Source organism: Lagopus leucura, unplaced genomic scaffold (genome assembly GCF_019238085.1).
Source record: "Lagopus leucura isolate 7727_CA_CO unplaced genomic scaffold, USGS_WTPT01 Super-Scaffold_100008, whole genome shotgun sequence".
Taxonomy (NCBI): Eukaryota; Metazoa; Chordata; class Aves; order Galliformes; family Phasianidae; genus Lagopus; species Lagopus leucura.
The window spans coordinates 15,650,547-15,663,758 of NW_024962265.1; positions in this window are offsets into that span (position 1 = coordinate 15,650,547).

A 13,212-nucleotide genomic window follows, 5' to 3' on the forward strand; every position below is an offset into this window, starting at 1 on the left:
TTCCTTCCTTCCTTCCTTCCTTCCTTCCTTCCTTCCTTCCTTCCTTCCTTCTTCATTTTTTTGTAGAGTCATCTCTAGAAGCTACAACAAACTTGTCTTCAAAAATCTACAGGGGGAAGTGGATCTTTTGGATAACAAAGTCGTGAGATCTTTTTAACGACAGAAGAGTATTCTTTAATAACTCTTGATTTGATTATACAGTTTTAGGCTCTTATTATAAATTCCGTAAAGGCTCTATGGATTGATTTATATTGTGAAGATTATCTTGAAACTAGAAGACTAGAAACTTTCTTTAAACAACGTCTTAGGTTCTGAATTGTAAATACTACACCAATACTGAATTGTGAATTGTGAATACTACACCAATCTCACAATTCTTAAATAAAAAGCATTAGTGATGGTAGGGTGAAACCTACTATCAGAGGGATTCATCCTGACTTTCTGTATCCAATACACAACAAGTAGGACCAATGAATTAATACTATGTATAATCTACAAGACTCATTCTGAATCTGGGTCCTCACACCTCTGCTTATGCTCATATAAATTTGCAGTACTTTTTTCACACCTTTGTGAAAACTGCAATTAATACACAAAAACATTAATAACATTTTACTATTAATCTGTTTTTATTCCTAACCGCATGCTACCAGAACACAATGCAGAATGAAGATATGAATGTCTTATATTCAAAGTGGATGCATATTTTGTTGTCCTTCATTTTAGTCCTCTATGAGATATATTTAAAAGCAGTTTTAATTCACTGTGTATCTCCTATCTGAATCTCTTATCTGACCTTATACAGCCTTCCCAAATGCATTTATTTCAGCAACATGTAGAGCTTTGACATAATTTTTAAAAATATTTCAGGCAATACCATATTTAGAGGAAACATATTTCAACCCATAAACCTCTAGTCAACAGCCCAGTCTTTTACACTTCAGCTTCTTTCACGATGCTGTTTAGTATGTCCTTCAGAACAAACTGGCATCTGGACAATTAGTCCAGATTGTATTTCAAATGAAATAGGAACAATCACCATTCAGATAAACAAGGACATAGATGCATCAATATATACCACCCTAGAGAAAATCATGAGATTTATAACCACAGTTAAGATTTCTGCTGACTGATTTCAGCAAAATATGCTACCCAGTTCTGTGACTGTATCTTGGTTTTCAAATTCCTTAATCTTAGCATGAAAAGCCACTTCAGAAGAATAAAACAAAAGCATATTGCCGTCACTCCATCATAGGAGGCCAACAGATTGGTTAAGCATGATCTTCCCCTGCTGAAGCCATGCTGGCTGTCTTGGATCACACGTTCATTCCTCATGTGATCAAGCATGTTGTCCAGGAGGATCTGTTCCATGATCTTCTCAGGTACAGAGGTGAGACTCACCGGCCTGTAGTTGCCCGGTCCTCCTTGCTCCCTTTTTTGTAAATGGGAGTGACATGACCCTTCCTCCAGTCATCCTGGGCCTCACCTGCCAGCAACAACTTTTCAAATATGATGGAGGTATATACAAGTATATATATGCAGGTATATAAAGTATGTACAGTAGGTACATGTAGGTACATACAGTGAAAGTATACAGTAATTCATGTTCATCTACAGAGATAGATGTCTGTGAAATGATTTACAAAAGCACTCATTAACATTTAGCATTGTCAAGATGATGTGATCACCTCACATGATATTCTGTAGTATGCCAACAAGATGTAGTCCTTCACACTAGATCTATATTTATAACAGTTTATGAGAAATTGGTAGAAAACTTCATAAATCCAGTGGAATTGAATAATTTAAATAGGTTGGGAATTTTCCTGCACCTTTGTTGTGATGCAGGTATATATGGCGCAGAAGTCTCTCAGTGAAATAAGCCTCTCAGCATCTATTGTACAAGCTTACCTGATTATATCTGTCCTTGTTTTTTAAATAATTGAACCATTCTGTGGGATGGAAGGAAACCATACCTTTATCAAACAAAAGAGCCATTATTTTGTGAATAAATGATATTGCCACTAAATATTCATAGTAAATGTAACCCTCTGACATGTGATGTATGAGAGAACTTCATATTAAGATTTAACATACGACAATATTGCATTTTCTGGCCAACAGCAAATTTTTAAATACAATGTCAATTTGAGTGAGAAATAACTTGTTCTTTATACTATTTATATATAACTTTGTTCTTTATGCTATTTCTATCCTGAAACTCTCTTCAAAAGAGAGAAATTGTGATAAATTATGTGTGGTGTTGTTCTCTTGTGATTGATGGCAGATGAAATCAAGCTATTGCACTTAGACACTAACTGTGGAGTTGAACCAGACTTATTCGAAGTAAGACAAACATTTTACACTGATTGTTTCAGTCCTGTTTTTCAGTCTAGAAGCTCTGTTTTTAAATTTCATCTAACTCCATTACTCAACAGGAGTCTCTTCTTTCTTTCAGAGGACTGGTAATTAGCACAAGTACAGTTATTCTAAGCTAATTATATGTTCTAAAACTAATGTACTTACATGAACCAGAGGGTAGTTTGCCATGTGAGCATTTGATAAGCAAACAGGTGCTTAAGAGATTTAATGGATCTGTAGCCATCTGCAGTGATTAATGATGTTTGAGAACCTCACTGAAGCTCAGAATATCATCCTAAATGAACGCTGGGAGTTTTCAGTTAAAAAAAAAAAAAGATGTAAATAATTCTAAGATTTTCCTCCTCAAATATTGTATGCTGAGTTACAATTGTATATTCCAAGAGCAATGAACAATTGAATTTTCCCAGAAGCTATGCAGAAAAAAAGGCAAAAATCTTCTCTCTAACATTTCCTTACATTTTTTATGGCAGCAGAGAATGAAGAGTATTTTTTTTTCCACAGTGGAACAGAAAAATAGAGCAGATTTCCTTTTTATCCACTGTATTATCTCTCAGTACTCTTACTAGGAACATGGGTTAAGAATTTTCTGCTCTCCATACTCTGTAGAATTTTTTTCTGCTCTGAGATCAGTGGCACAGTTTCCACTGTAGTCACATGCCTCATCCTCCCTAGAAAAGTGGAGCCAAGAGCAAGAGAAACTGCTCCAACCTGTGACTAAGATGTGGCTATGATTGTACAGTATCAAACTGTGCATTAAGCTGCAGCATTAAGCAAATGACTTGCAAATGGCGGTGAAATATGAGAGATGAGTACTTTTGAGATTCTTGTGTCCTATGGCAGTTATACATTTTTTCTTAGGACTAAAGAGAGAACACTCTTCAAGTCATAATTCACAACCTTGTCTTCAAAAGTGAAGGTGATGCTGGTCCTCCTACAAGGATTTTAAATGGTTCATCAATTTTAGCCAGGCTGAGAAATCCAGAATTCATTACTGCAAAGTACGGCACAAATCAATTTCTAAGGCAAGTCAGAGTGAGGGCCAGTTTTTATATTGCTGACTAGTAAACTCATATAAGAAGAACAAGGTTTAAGGGATGTAATCTTTACTCCAGGAAGTTTCATTATACTAAATCCAGAATGGACAAGTAAGCAGATTTGGCTCTGAGTGGAACAAGAAGGTCTATGATCAGTACCTTACCCATTTTTTTGTCAAATGGGTGACTGAATCTATCAACTAGAGGAAAGACCTAAATTTTCTTGTTCAACACAGACATTTACAACTGTGAAATCTATGAGGTTTTCACAATTTCAGTAATGCGTTCATGTTGTCCTTAAAACCAGTTGGAGCACTTGACTTTCTCCCAGTTAAAAAGTTCACAAAGAATGTAAGAATTCACTGTCTTTAAGGCCTCTGCCCACTTGGGTTAAAAGAGCCCAGTAGGAATTTAAGAAATAGGACTTAACTGGAAAATCATTTATTTTATATAAGTATACTCAGTATACTTATCTACACGAATATATACAAGTTATTGAGAAACAGATTGTGAACAAAGGGACTCATGGTCTCCTTAGGTAGGAAGCAAGCTAGAAAGAGTTCTAGTCATTTGTCTCTTATTCTATTTTATTTAATGTTTCTTTCTAGAAATGTTTTTAAAAAGAATAATTTTAATACCAAATAAATTTTAAAATGTCCAATTTATTATATATCATAGCAATAGGAATACATAAACAATATAAAAAAAACCCTGCTCTCTGTATTTTCAAGATAACATACTGAGATTTCATAGAATCAATCTATCAGAATATATAAATTACTCTTTTTTTTTTTTTTAATAGAAACTGCCATCCATATAGAAATAGACATGTAGTTCTGCTTTTTCACTTAGTCTTGAGCCTGCTTTAATCCAGATACTTCAAGTACTCTTGAAGATATTGCATCACAGCTCCCAACACAGCTTGCCACTGTGATTGAATGGCCTAAAACCAATGACTCAGAAGTGTCAGTATACAAGCTAACTGAATTAGCATTAGACTGAAATTGCCTACAGTGACCATATATGTAACCATATATATGACCATATATGTATAGCCATTGATTATAACAGCTACCACTTTAGTGTTATAGCTTTGTATACTCAGAGGAGTTTGTAAGACTTCAGGATTAAGGCTTAGCTCTCTTTAAATTTTTTTTTTTTTACCTGCCTGCAGTTTTGTTTCCCTTGGTTTAGCAATGATGGCAATTTTTCTAGTCGACCAGGTTGTACCTTTCTATAGATTATGTGAAGAAATTATGTCTACACACCCTCAAAGGAGTAAAGAGATAATGACAAGTCAGGGAGTCAAGGTAGTACCCTGGCAGCTGCTCCTAGACCCATCAACAGGGAGACACCAGCCCAACAAAACATAATTTCCAATTCCAGAGATCAGAGGCATCATTGTACCTTGGAAATCCAAATTAAAGACAGAAGCTCTGTCTAGGCTGCTCCCAGGACTTTCCCATCAAGAATAGATTTATTACCACCTTTTGGAATAAAGGGGGTCACTGTCAAGGAGTGCTGGGAATAAAGAAGGAATGGAAAAAGTATTTTAGGATTGCTGAATATATAGCATTGGGAATAGGACAGATTAAGTTGAGTAGAATGTTTAGGGGAGGGAAAAAGGTGGGAAAAGAGGTAAGTTCTGGTGATTTGGAGAATAAAAATGTCCATTTACATTGGAGCAGGGCTTCTCAGTACACTTGTCTAACTGTACCCTGCACCTGATCACCATCTCACAGTGCTCTGTGTTTTTCTGTGTGGCTGGATGTGTATAAATGTATATATAAGACACATATATTACATGTATATATCTATATATGTATACACATGTGAAGTATAATCTGTGCTTGGTGTGTGGGGCCCTGTTGGGAACACATTTTCAGCCTCATTACTCATTAGACCTGCAGACATGGAGCTGCTGCATCTTGCCTTTCTTAGACTGTCAGATCCAGCATGCTGTATTTTCCTCTAACAACTGTTTATCTTTGCATCATAAATCAGAACTTTATGTCTATAGAAAAATAAGCAATTATTCTATATGGATGAAGATATTTGCAATAGATAATAATAATGACATAATATAGAGGCCTGGTACACCAGCAACCTAAGAAGTAGAGATGTATTGTGTGGTATGGAGGGATATGGTAATGAGATTGAAAGAGATGGAGCACAGACTTAGATCTGGGGAGCAGATCTGTTAGCAGCTGATGAGTAGTCAGCTATAGAAATGCAATCTTGAATCTGGAGAAAACTGGTTTTAATGGTAACAAGGAGAACAAAGAAGTGGAATCAGACATATAGAAAAGGCTCTACTCAGTAAATTTCAATGAAAAATGGAGCTGCAGGCCAGTGGCCAAACAAAGATATAAAACCATGTTAAAAAACATACAAATAAGACCCAGTGTGGGTCTTGGAGAAGGAGGAAGAAGTCAACATAAATATCATATTATTCTGACACAGAAATCAAGATGCTGGTAACTCACTATAACCCCACCCTGCTAGATTGAAGCCATCAGTGTTTACATTCACTGGGGAGAAGGGAATGGGTAAGAATAACACCAGTGTTATTCTACTACCTATATTCTACTATACTACTACCAGAGTGGTAGTAGAAAGTAGGAGTGTATGCAGAGAAGTTTCTACTACATTATTATCTTTTTTTTTTCTTCTTCAACAAATCTGGACTAATGATGATTAGACTCGTAAGAGTTCAATTATATTCAATTAGATTTGTAGCTTTAATTATATGTAAATTGTGCTTCTTTTTCACCCCTAAAAGGGATATAAAGGATAACAGCAAATGTACTGAAAAATGACTAACTTTTAGAAATTATGTCACTATAAATATGGCAAACTGTGTACACATATATGGCATGTATCCTGAAAAACTGCAGGTCTTCCTGTTCTATGTGAACAGAAGGGCAACATAAGGGCATGGTGGTATTGTAATGAGGTAGTCATGGAAGAAACAGAAGGAAGATCATGCTGCAGAAGGAAGGGAGATGTTGTGGGAACAGTACATGAAAGAAACCAAGCTACGCTAGTTAAGAAATGTTTGACTAAAAATTTTAAGAGGAAGTTATCAAAAAGTGTGGTATCACTCCTATGAATAGTGGTGACAATGTCCTATTAAGTAGTGCCTATCTTCTGCTGAGCTGTGAAAGCAGTTCTAAATTCAATTGGATCAAGAATACATCCTCTAAAAATAAAATCCCCTACTGTTTCTTCCTCAGCAGCTGTGGATCAGATAGATACTTAGTATAGCTGATGCTTGCACACAGTACTGTCATTTTTTGAGTTTAAATGGACAATATCGCATTCAGAACAGAAACTGTTTCTGATCTATTTTGGATTTTGGAATTTGAAGAATTTACATGCCAAATTTTTATCCAAAACTTTTACCCAAAAAAGACAGAATATTATTATGTTTTTAATACAAATAATTACCCTCAACTGCTAGATTACCCAGGAAGAACTTAAGTGAAAATAAAAGAATTAAGGTCTAAGCAGCTGTACAAGTACTGTTACTATTCTAACCAATGTAGCTGCTCATTTGAGTGTGTTTATTTGAATAGCTAAATAAATGCAGCAGCATTTATTTGCAATCACTGCTAATTTATGCATATGATTAATTTTGCTACTTTAAATGGTACTTCGTCCAAATTTGGTTGGTACCCAGAGCAACTACCACATGTACTCAAGCAAAGGAAACACAGGATTCTTTTCTTTGAAGTGACTGAGGTCACACACAAATGTGCTGATATTATTTAAATTAGTTATTTCCAAACTATTCTCTTCTTATTATCTCCCAGTTCTTGATCTGTCATCAGAGATGGTGATTGTGTTGTCTATCTAATCCCAGCTGACCTTTTCAGTGAAAATGAAGCTGAAGTGTCATTAAACTCTCCGGTCTTCTTCACATTATCTGTTATGGTTCTTTTTACTTGAAAAGTTTTGGGTCATCTTCTCTTCAATTTTTTATCTCTTCTAAAAAGTAAAATATTTCTGCCTATTAGCCTTTATATCTTCTGCTAGCTGCATGCATCTCATTTGATGCTGTGCCCTATTTACACACTTCATACCTTTTTATTTCCTGTCATTTATAATGTTTTATGGCAAGAATATAGATATATCATTTATATCATCATCTAAGTAATATTGGTAGTTTCTGGTATAGTGGTTCACTCAAGTTCTGTGATTTAATTTAATTGGTACAAAATGGAAAAGCTAATTAAGATGCTGCAGTGGTAACTAATTACATGAAACGTATGGATTGAAATAGTAGAACTCAAACATGAAATTTGAGTGTTAGACAATGAAGCTGAAAGGATGCGAACTAAACAATGTTACTTTGTAAGCAAAGCACTTGAGAACATTTTAAGGTAGAAAATAGGAAGACATAACACTTTGAAGCAACAAGTGCTGAGCTTCTGCCATGGGAATCGCTGTGTCTGAGTGAGACACAGAAGTCACTGGATAACGAGGTAAATATGAACAGAGAATATGGACACTGTTGCTAAAATCTCTGAGCCTGTAGAAGACAAGATTGATAAAAATATTTGGTGTACTCTATATAATTTCAGCTTCTGTTAACACAGCATTTCTGGTTCTGGTACTTGCAATTCAGTAATTATGTTATTAAATTGGAATGAATTCAAAGAAAAGCTCAAAACTGATTGAAGAAGAATGGAAGCATTCGGCAAGTTAGTTGCCGTAATATCACTCAGTCTTAAACAGAAATATTCAACCAATACTGTTCTGAATCTACCTATGAGAAAGACTGCTGAAAACTGAAGAAATCAGAGGATTTGCATATGTAGGCTAAGTTACTTTCTGTATATTTCTTTACTGGTATTGCCATAGGAAGTGTAATAAGAGACAGCTCTTTTCAATCTAGTAAAACAAGCTATAATAAAATTCAATGTCTGGAAATAGAAAGCAAAAAGTATTTCTAGAAATGAGATTAATATTTTAAGGTTGAAAGAGCTTACAATAGACCAAATGTGAAATGAAGATGAAATTATTTCCTGCAAGACTGAAATTAGTGTAGGAAATTTATATAGAAAGTCAGACTAAATGATCTCAATTTCCCTTTTTTGATTTTATGTGTCTATCACATGCAGAAATATCAGAAGAAACTCTTCATTTCAATCTAATTAAGAGATAGCTACCACATATCTTGACTGGGCAATCTGGGATGTAGATGCAACCTATTTTGAAATCTTCAGACTCAGGATTTGTTAATCCTTAGTTTCATGAATTTTAAAGAAGATAGTAAATGGTGCTCAAAAGGAAACTATGCTTGGAGCTAATATACCCAGGTCTAATAATCCATAAAATGTTCTTCTGATATTTAAATTCATAAATAAAAGAATGAGGAAATATTATTCTTTAGATTTTACAGAAGAATAACAATTTCAGATTGTTTTGTAACTGTTGAATGACGTTTATACACTGAAATGCTAGTCCCATATGTGTACTATGAACTGTCCATAATATTAAATGCTAATATTTACAGAACAGTAGGCACTGTTTGTGGATTGAAATGCAAAGAACTGTTGCAAGTCTATTATTGCCACTTTAATCTATGAACCTTCAAGCTTTGAACTCAGCAAGTTTTTAACTCAGTATTTAACAGCATATCAGCAGAGAATTTCCCCCACTTGTACTGCCCTATGAAGAAAGGCTAAGTGAACTGTGTCTGTTTAGCCTTGAGAAAAGATGACTGAGACGGGACCTGGTCCAGGTTGATAAATATCTGAGGTGTGGGGGCCATAGTGGTGAGGCCAGTCTCTTTTCAGTGGTACGTGGAGACAGGACAAGGGGAAATGGACATAAACTGCAGCATAGGAAGTTCCACACGAATGTGCACAAGAACTTCTTTACGGTGAGAGTGACGGAGCACTGGAACAGGCTGCCCAGGGGGGTTGTGGAGTCTCCTTCTCTGGAGATGTTCAAGACCTGCCTGGATGCCTACCTGTGCGACCTGGTGTAGGGAACCTGCTTTGGCAGGGGGGTTGGACTCGATGATCTCTGGAGGTCCCTTCCAACCCCTACAATTCTGTGATTCTGTGATTCTGTGATTCTGTGATTCTTTAACTTGCATTCAAGTTGTAAGTGCCTAACAGTTAAGATTAGAGATCTTTGTGATCTTGAGATTCAAGATGTGAATATTGTATCATTGTTCACAATGCAACATAAACTACTGATGCCAAAAGATTTAGATAAATTGTTTATATATTTTGACAACACAGAAAGAACATAGCAAACATGCATTTACTGAACCGTGGCATACTGCAGTAATGAGTAGTGCTTCTTTAAAGGACAGTATTTCCTGAAAATCTGTGTGAATCCCTTATTGTTATGCACAGTCAAGTAGAACAGCATACAAAATAAAGCAGGTCATCATACATTTATTGATTACTATGTACTAATTTACTTACCATACAAGAAAGACTAGCAAATACAATTCTCTTGAAAAAAAAGTTGCTTTCACCTGTATGTTCCTCAGAATCATAGTTCCATTAATTGTATACACAGCTCTGAGATCATTAATTAAAGCAAATAAAGACACTAAGACAAATAAAGACAAAACTTACTCTACACAGGTGGGAGGTAAGGGTTTTTATTTCAAGGAATTGCCTATCTACACTCTTAACAGAAGAAAAATGAAATACCTTACCACTGTAATGATTTATGTGAGACACATTTGAATTGCTTTTTATCTTAATTTTCCCTGTGACTTCTGTTCCCAAAAGAAGAATCTCCAATGATTCATTGGGATCATAGAACTGTAGCGTATCATGAAAACTGCAGTCTAGTCAGAAAGCTTAATCCAGCTTATTCTGAAGACAGAAAAAAACAAAATTTCATCTCAAACTCCAGCAATTTCTTTCACCAACACAAATTCACATTTCTGCATGAAGTTTTGAAAAACGTAATTTCCTCTTATGACTTTGTGTAGTAGGAAAAGGGTCAAATAATTTTCAGACAGATAGAGGTAGATGCTATTTGCACTGCACTGTATATTTCCAATCCCCCTGTTAGCTATCAGGGAAAATCAGGTGGAAAATTCTGTCAGTGTTTTATTGCCTATGAAACTATGATTCCTTCTCCCAAAAAGAAGGGATATATAGGAAATATGTTTTGGAGAACACTGTCAACATGTGTTGACACTGAATTCAACTTTACAACTCAGTACTTTTGGAGTGCTGTGACACTGTGTCAATGAAGCATCTGGCCCTTTATGCAAGCATAGTCACTTTACTGCTTACAATATTTACTGTAGGCCTCTAACTGACATGCAATTTAGAGGAACGATGTTAAGAAACAGTTTCCTTATGAGTGAATGGAGTGAAACCCACAAAAAAAAAAAACAAAAGAAAAAAAAAAAAAGTCATATCACAAATTAGATGTAAAAAAAAAAAAAAGAAAAAAGAAAAAAGAAAATACTGTGGGTACTCAAATATACCATAAAGGTAAAAATAGGGTAAGGTCCTATGTTAAGTGTTAATACATATTTTCATCGAATCTGTGAGGCCCACTGGGCACGGAATTCATTTGTCATCTTTTATTATAATTTTGACATTTCTGGGCACAGTTTAATAGAAACATATATTATATATTTCTTTGATGTTTCTTAAATACTTTGACATTTAGGTAGCTACTTTCCAGACTGTCATTCTTCAATACTGTTTTTGCTCTCTGTGCCCTCCTGTCAAGTAGATGTTTTCTCAATAACTCAGTGACAGTAGATGTTCCAGTAATGAACAAACTATAAATAAATAAACAATAAATAAATAAACTTCTAGCTTATGATGAAGTTATGTTTATATTATATATATATAATTATATATATATAAATCTCCCAGCTTATATAGATGTTTATCATAAGATGGAAGATTCTTCAGAATTTACCTGTTGGAGTAAGTACTGCATACCACATAATAAATTCAAGGTACTGGATATAAAATGTCTATAATTTCCAGGGATACAGCGTGCAAATGTTGCATTTAATCTTAAAGATTTCTAATTCTGGACCCAGTTTTTCTTAGTCCTTCATTGACTCAATGCCTCTCCTCACAGAGCCAGTAATGGTAAAAATTTAATTCTCCATGCATGTGCATGGAGAGCATGTGCAACAAGAAGATTACTATATGTGCAATTTTAAACATTTTAATTATGATTCTGCATGTGCAGCTCCTAGCCCAACCTCCTATGGATCTGATCTCCCCAGCATAGGATCTGTCCAATAAGCCAGCATATGAACCTCACTGGGAGGTGTTAATAGCCTGGTGCCTAAGTTCCATTGTATTCCTGTTAGTCTGTGTCTTATGACATGATCTTTACAAATCATGTCTTGCTTTTTGCATTCGAGTCAAGTGAATATTTCTTTTTTGTATGGTATTAATATGAGCTGTGTCAATGTTTATGGAATGGCATTGCTCTTGGGACTCATCTCCAGTCCCCTGATGTGTTCACAAAGTGAACTGACAGCACTTCTCTACCTGCTTCCAATGATAATTGTTGCACCATATTTCCTAGGTAAATTTTACATTTAGTATAAATTGCTGCATGATTAAGATCTCTAGGGAGTCATTAGTGAAAAAGATTTTTCAATATGCAAGTGACTCACACTTTTCCCTTACACAAAGAACTGAATTTCTACTTCTCTTGATTTAGGTGGAAGCACACAGTTGATATTCTGTAACTGTCCCACAAGTTTTTTCCAGTTCTTTGCCCTTTATATGCTTTTTTTAGATTGTTCCTCAGCGTGCAGAAGCACAACGGAAGGCTTGCTAATATGGAGCACTCCGCTCAATCAGGAAGTGCTTAATCAGGTCACCCACTTTATCAGGATATCTTCGCAGGAGTTGGTGCAATAATGATAATGTCAAGGACAAGAGATGGAAGATATGGTGTTGTGCTATATTTGGACAGTGTCATATTTAATGATTCATGCATTTTATGTATGTATATGAATTTCATACTTCTAGCAGCCCCAACTATGAGAGTAAGATAAAGTAGACTTCCTGCAAGGACTAAAGACAGACAGACACAGTAATTAATCCCTACTGCTGAAGCAATGTTACTTTGTTTGTTTCTTTTGTGGGAGTTTTTTGTGGGCATTTTTTGCTTGTTTGTTTTCTTGAGGCTTAATTGCATCAGGCTTATCAAATCAACAGAAGAAAAAAGTGCAGAAAATGGAAAGCTTGATTCTACATGAATTGACAAGTTAACATGGAATAGGAACACACTCAAATCAAGAATACAGGATAGAAACACCCTCAAAAAACTGTAAAGGAAGCTCAAATCCTCTAGAGGATTCAAAGAGAGCAATACAAACTACATAGAAGGCTTGTGAATACCCAGCCGTATATACAGTTAGTATCATGTGATCATAAGATAGGATCCTAGAATAATTTAGTGTAGAAGGAGTATCTGGAGGTTTATAGTCCAAATTCCTACTCAATACTGGGTAAACTCTAAGGTCAGACCAGGTTTCTCTGTTTTTATCCAGTCATGTCTTGAAAAGCTCCAGGTGTAGAAAGAGTCTGCATGAGCTCTTTGAGTAATTTGCAACCAAACTGCAACTTCTTGCTCCTTTGGAAAGATTTTCTTCTTAAATTCATTCTGAACCTTATTTTTATTTACACACATTGTCTCTTCCTTCCATTTTTACTGTCCAGATCATGGCTGTTTTCTGCACAACTTCCACATAGATGCTGGGGGAGGAGGGGGGGGAGAAGGAATTTAAGAAGAAAATCTTTCCAAAGGAGCAAGAAGTTGCAGT